Consider the following 6,213-nt stretch of genomic DNA (forward strand, 5'->3'; position numbering starts at 1 on the left):
TTTCTTCCCGCCGGCAGCTGAAGCCCCTCACATGTATTCACCCCTGGGGGGAAGCCCGCCCTGGGATTTGGAATTGTGATTGTGCGTTCTCCGCGCCCAGTATATATTGGCACTGGACACATTGTATAGGAAAATCTTAGAGTGACCAGAAAGTGGTCTGGGCTCTCATTTTGACTCTCATTTTTTGATCAGTTTTGGTGCTCATTTTGGACTCGCTCTGCTCTCGCTCTGGATTCGTGGCGAAATTGGAGAGATCAGCACTCGGACCTGACTTCTCCCCGGGCCTGCCTGCCCTGGGGTCCCGCTGCCTGCCTGCCGCTGCTGGCGTGACCCTGCCTGCCGTAACACTGCGGCTGTTGGCGGGAGCAGGCCAGCCGCGCGGCTTGTCTTGCGCTGCTCGGACAGCGTCGCTCGCGAGTTTTGCCTTGAGGCAGCTGTGTCTAAGGACACTTGGATTCTGGCGGGTCCCTTTTCCTTTGGATTTGTGCCACGTTATCCACACATTGGATTATAAACTTGCAGTTCTGGAGCCTGCCACCGAAGAGAGACCTAAGGACTATTTCCAAATTCCTGCTCCGTCCTGGTGAGTACAACCGGCGTTCTCCATCGGCTTTCCATAAGGTCCTGGCTTGCCTCCGTTTTGTAAGTGGGGTAAAGCTGGTTTGTGGCTTAGCCTTTTCCATTTTCTGAATTCTCTAAACTGTACTAAAGTTGCCTATAGGCATCCCTGTAGAATTAGCGAACGAATAGAACCCGTAAATAAAATCTAACTAGTTGGTACGTATTTGGGGCCCGGGTTTTTCTTTTGAAAATAAAAGGGAACTATGTTTTTATAATTCCTGCCTCGTTAACTTAATCCCAATCAAAGCACTAAGGGGTGACCTCATTCGTGTTTATAAATATGTAAAGGGTGAGTGCCAAGAGGATGGAGTCAGGAGGAGTCACTGTGAGGATGATGGAACAGTGGAACAGGCTGCCCAAAGGGGTTGTGAAGTCTCCCTCTGTGGAGATACTCAAGACCCGCCTGGATGCATTCCTGTGTGATCTGGTATAGGTGATCCTGCTCTGGCCGGGAGGTTGGGCTAGATGATCTTTCGAGGTCCCTTCCAGCCCTTAACATTCTGTGATTCTGTGAAAAATCATTTAAAAGTCACACAAGTAAATAAACCTTTCAGTGCCTCATCTAGGAAAGTTTTTATGTTACAAAGTACCCGCAAAGCACACAGAAGCAACCGTCAGAGGAAACCTCATCTCTTGGCGTGCACAATATATTTATTGCCTTTAGAAAACAGCATAGAAGAAATCTTCCTGTAGCATGACATTATCAGGATGTGTTTAAATGTCTGCCCAGTGATTTTTACCACTAAGCCAAATTTTACTCCACTATATAAACTATTCTGTGCACAAAATGTTATTTGGCAAGTGCACAATTTATTAGAGATTTCAGCATGAGCTGCAAGTGCTGCCATGAGAAGCTGTATTAAAGCATCTTCATACTGGTTTAAACAAAGAAAATACAAGAATAATTTTTTTTAAAAGTTTGTAAATGTTCACTTTTTAATGATGTTCCTTCAGTCTGCATGAGATAATGGCCATGAAGATGATCTGAGGGCTGGAGCACCTCTCCTATAGGGACAGGCTGAGAGTGGTGGGGTTGTTCAGCCTGGAGAAGAGGATGTTCCAGAAACACCTTAGAGCAGCCTTCCAGTATTTGAAAAGGGTTACAGAAGAGCTGGGGAAGAACTTTTTACAAAGGCATGTAGTGACTGCATGAGGGATAATGACTTCAAACTGGAAGAAGCTGGATTTAGATCAGACATTAAGAGGAAATTCTTCCCCGTGAAGTTGGTGAGGCCCTGGAACTGGTTGCACAGAGAACTTGTGGATACTCCAGACTTGGAAGTGCTCAAAGCCAGGTTGGATGGGGCCTTGAGCAACCTGGTCTAGTAAGAGATGTCCCTGCCCATGGCAGAGGAGTTAGAACTAGGTGATCTTAAAGGTCCTTTCCATCCAGAACTGGCAGATGTAGTCACCAAGCCACTCCATAATATTTAAAAAGGTCTGGCAGTCAAGGGAAGTCCTTGGTGACTGGAAGAAGGGAAACATTACACCCATTTTAAAAAAGAGTAGAAAGGAGGACTCTGGGAACTACCAACCTGTCAGACTCACCTCTGTGCCTGGGAAGATCATGGAGCTGATTCTTCTGGAAGCTCTGATAAGGCACATGGAGGTCAGAGAGGAGACCAAAGACAGCAACATGGCTTAACTAGGGGCAAATTATGCCTGATAAACCGTGTGACCTTCTGTGATGGAGTGACTACGTCACTGGACAAGGGATGAGCTATGAATTTCATCTATCTGCAAGGCCTTTGACATGGTCCCCCACAACATCCTCCTCACCAATTTGGAGAGATGGATTTGACTGTTCAGTGGGTAAGGGATTGACTGGATAATTACACCCAGAGAATAGTGCTCAGTGGCTAGAAGTCCAGATGAAGATCCATGACAAGTGGTGTCCCTCAGGGATCCATATTGATATCAGACTGTGGGATCAAGTGCACCATCAGCAAGGTTAGCAAGTAACACCAATCTGAATGCTACTGTCAATATCCTAGAATGGTGGCATATTGTCCAGAAGGACCAGGACAAGCTGGAGAGGTGGACCCATGTGAACTTTGAGGTTCAACAAGACCATATGCAGGATCCTGCACATGGGTTAGAACAATCCTCATCAATATAGGTTGAGGAATGAGGTGCTAGGAAGCAGCCCTGTGGACATGAGTCAACAATATGCACTTGCAGCCTAGAAGGCAAATCACATCCTGGGCTGCATCAAGAGAAGTGTGTCCAGCAGATCAGGAGAGGTGATTCTGCCCCTTTGCTCTGGTAGGACCTCACCTGGAGTACTGCATCCAGCTTCTGGTGCCCTCAAGACAGAAAGGACATGGACCTGATGAAGTGGGTCCAGAGGAGGGCCATGAAGATGACTGGGGTCTGAAGCATCTCTTCCATGAGGACAGGCTGAGGGAGCTGGGGTTCTTCAGCCTGGACAAGAGATTGTCCTGGGGACAACTAATAGCAGCCTTCCAGTACCTGAAGGGGGTCTACAAGAAGGAGCTGCTTTCCATCAAGGCGGCCCCTAACCTGTACTGGTGCCTGTTGTTATTTCTCCCTAGATGCAGGACCCTGCACTCGTCCTTATGGAACTTCATGAGGTTTGCCTTCACCCAGCTCTCCAGCCTGTCCAGATCTTCTTGTATGGCAGCACAGCCTGACAGGGTGTCAGCCACACCCCCAAGTTTTGTATCATCAGTGAACTTGCTGAGGGTACTTTCAATCCCCTCATCCCTCAGCACCACATTTGCACAGCTTTTAAATCTTGCCCTCAGGGAGGGAGACTCCACCTCTGCCCTGGGCAGCCTGTTACAGGGCTTTACAACCCTTTCAGAGAGAATTTGTTCCTAACCTCCAACCTAAACCTCCCCCGGTGCAACCTGAGGCTGTTTCCTCTTGTCCTATAACTTGTTCCTTGGGAGAAGGGACCAACTCCCACCTCACTCACACCTCCCTTCTTATATCTTGTCTCAGTATTAAAGAAGTCAAGTTTAAGATTAGAGAAGGCTAAGGTTAAGCATTTGACATCATTCTGTCATTACCGGAATTATTTCTGAACCGCTGGAGTGTGGTAATCTAGAGAGAGCTGCCACGCTAAGGTTAACAGGGACGTGTAATCAACTGTACTCAGGGACCGGCTATTTTCCTGGCTCTTCGGTACTTGCTTTGGTTGGTTTCCTCTTTCCCCAGGAGAGGGCAGCAAATGAACAACATCACACAGGCTTTTCACTTTGTAAGTGCTTTCTCTGTTTTTTAACTAGGCTTGTAATCCTCCGTGCAGGCTACCTGCTGATAGTACAGCATAAAATGGTGCTGTTTCATTTAATTGCTACAAGGATATCTGGAATGTATGTATTAGGAGTGTTCAAGTCCCTTTGGTCTTAATGGGTTGGAATTTCCCACTCTCAAACATGCTTCATTTATATCTGAAAGATGAAAGGTTAAATCATCCATATGACAATTCTGTGTTACTTTGGGGTTCCGTTGCTTAACACTAGAAGTTCAAAATAGCCCTCCTAGTGACACAGTATTCTTTTTCCCCTTAAAGAGATCACGTCAGTGTTTGTGGGGAATTTGCACCACAAGTGCTACATAAGATAGGCAGTGCCCACAACATTGCTAGAGCTCTGGAATCTGCATTTAAAGCTGTTAAATATGCTGGTAATCGGCAGGTGTCTTACAGGTTTATTTTTAAAGGAGTAATTCAAATATCTAGAGAGTACAAATAGCTCTGCTTTGGTACAAAGCATTTCGTCCCCTGACAAAGAAAGGTTGTTCCGTTATATCTCCTGGAAAGACATGTCCTTGAAATGCATAAAAAGTACAGTTGTAGTTCTGACTTTAGTGAGTAGAAATGGTAGCAAAGACTATTTTCCTAGGCTGTGAATCAGCATGTAATACCTTGGACTTCTGTACTTCCACTGTATTCACAAAGACAGTGCAGAAGTTAGCCTATGCATTTGTGGTCCCTGTTTCATAGCTCTGAAAAAAGTTCTGTTTGTCCTGGAGGCGTTTGGAATGTAGACCTTTCACTGTTTTTGTGTTAGTGTGTGTGATGGGTTTTGTGATGGGTTTTCCTCTTGAAAGATCACAAATGTTTAGAGATGAAGAGGAAAAACCATTCCAGAGTCATTCAGAATGGCACAGCTTTCCTTTTAGACTTAGCTTTCATCTTGAAGCCCACTGTTTAAATCCCGGATATTTCCACATAGGTCCTTGGTTCTGTTGCGATCACTGGTTTAGCTTTCACACCTTCTATGCTTTGAACACTTCCACTCTCCTGAGTACCTAGGTTCCCTCCTATGGTTTTTATTCTTTGGACAATGTAAGCTTTTATTTCTCTGTGCAAGAAAATGTTAATCCACACAAACAGCTAAGGATTAAATCCTCTTTTGCTTCTTTCTTGTTTTGAGTACTGTTGCTCTATGATTCACTCTTAATTCAGAAACAGCCAGAATACTTTTACCAGAGAAGCCTTGAGTATCACATCATTTAATTGTTTTCTTAAATACTTAGTTTTCAGAATAGCAGGGCTTCTAATCACCCTCACAAACTTGTCATGAAAATAGCTGAGTTTTCTTTACAGAGTGTTTAAAGAGTGAGTAATCCTGTTTATCATCTTCAACATGTGGATGTAATGCATGTATTTGGAGATAATATTTACTTAGTAATTAATTATTGACAGGTGTGATTCAAAGGGACATTGTTTCATCTTGCTGGGTTCTGGAGAGAGATGTAAGAAGGAAGTGTGGGGGGATGTGTTGATGGTATCTGTCCTCTGGAGCAATCACTACATGTGTTGAAGCCCTGCTTCCCGGCAGTAACTGAACATCATCTATTTAATGGGAGGTAGAGAGTAACAGCTTTATTTGCTTTTGCTTCTGCATGCGGCCTTTGCTTTGCTTTTCATCCCATTAAATTGCTTCTATCTTGACTCATGGGCCTTTTGTTGTGTTTCAACTCTCCCCTGTCCATCTGAGAAGGGCAGTGATAGAGTGGCTTTGGTGGGCATCTAGCCCCCAACCAGGGCCAAACCACCACGAGAGCTAACAGCATTCTGGAGTGCATTATGAAAAGTGTGTCTAGCAGGTCTAGGGAGGTTCTCCTTCTCTACTCTGCCCTGGTGAGACCACACCTGGAATACTGTGTTGAGTTTTGAGCTTTCCAAGTCAAGAGAGACAGGGATCTGCTGGAGGAAGTCCGATGGAGAGCTGTGAGGATGATTATGAGACTTGAATATCTGTCCTGTGAAGAGAGACTGAGAGATCCGGGGCTGTTTAGTCTTGAGAAGAGAAGGCTGAGAGGTGATCTTATGAACATCTATAAATATCTGGGGGGTGAGTGTCAAGATGGAGGTTCCAGTCTCTTTTTGGTGGTTCCCGGTGACAGGACAAGGAACAATGGATACAAGTTAGAGCACAGGAGATTCCACCTCAACAAGAGGAGACGCACAATTACTGTGAGGGTGACAGGGCACTGGAATGGGCTACCTGGAGAGGTTGTGGAGTTTCCTTCTCTGGAGGCTTCCCAAACCCACCTTGATGTGTGCCTGTGCAAGCTCCTGTAGGTGATCCTGCTCTGCCCCCCTGTCAGGGGGGT

The sequence above is a fragment of the Dryobates pubescens genome, chromosome 9 (genome assembly GCF_014839835.1).
Source record: "Dryobates pubescens isolate bDryPub1 chromosome 9, bDryPub1.pri, whole genome shotgun sequence".
NCBI lineage: Eukaryota > Metazoa > Chordata > Aves > Piciformes > Picidae > Dryobates > Dryobates pubescens.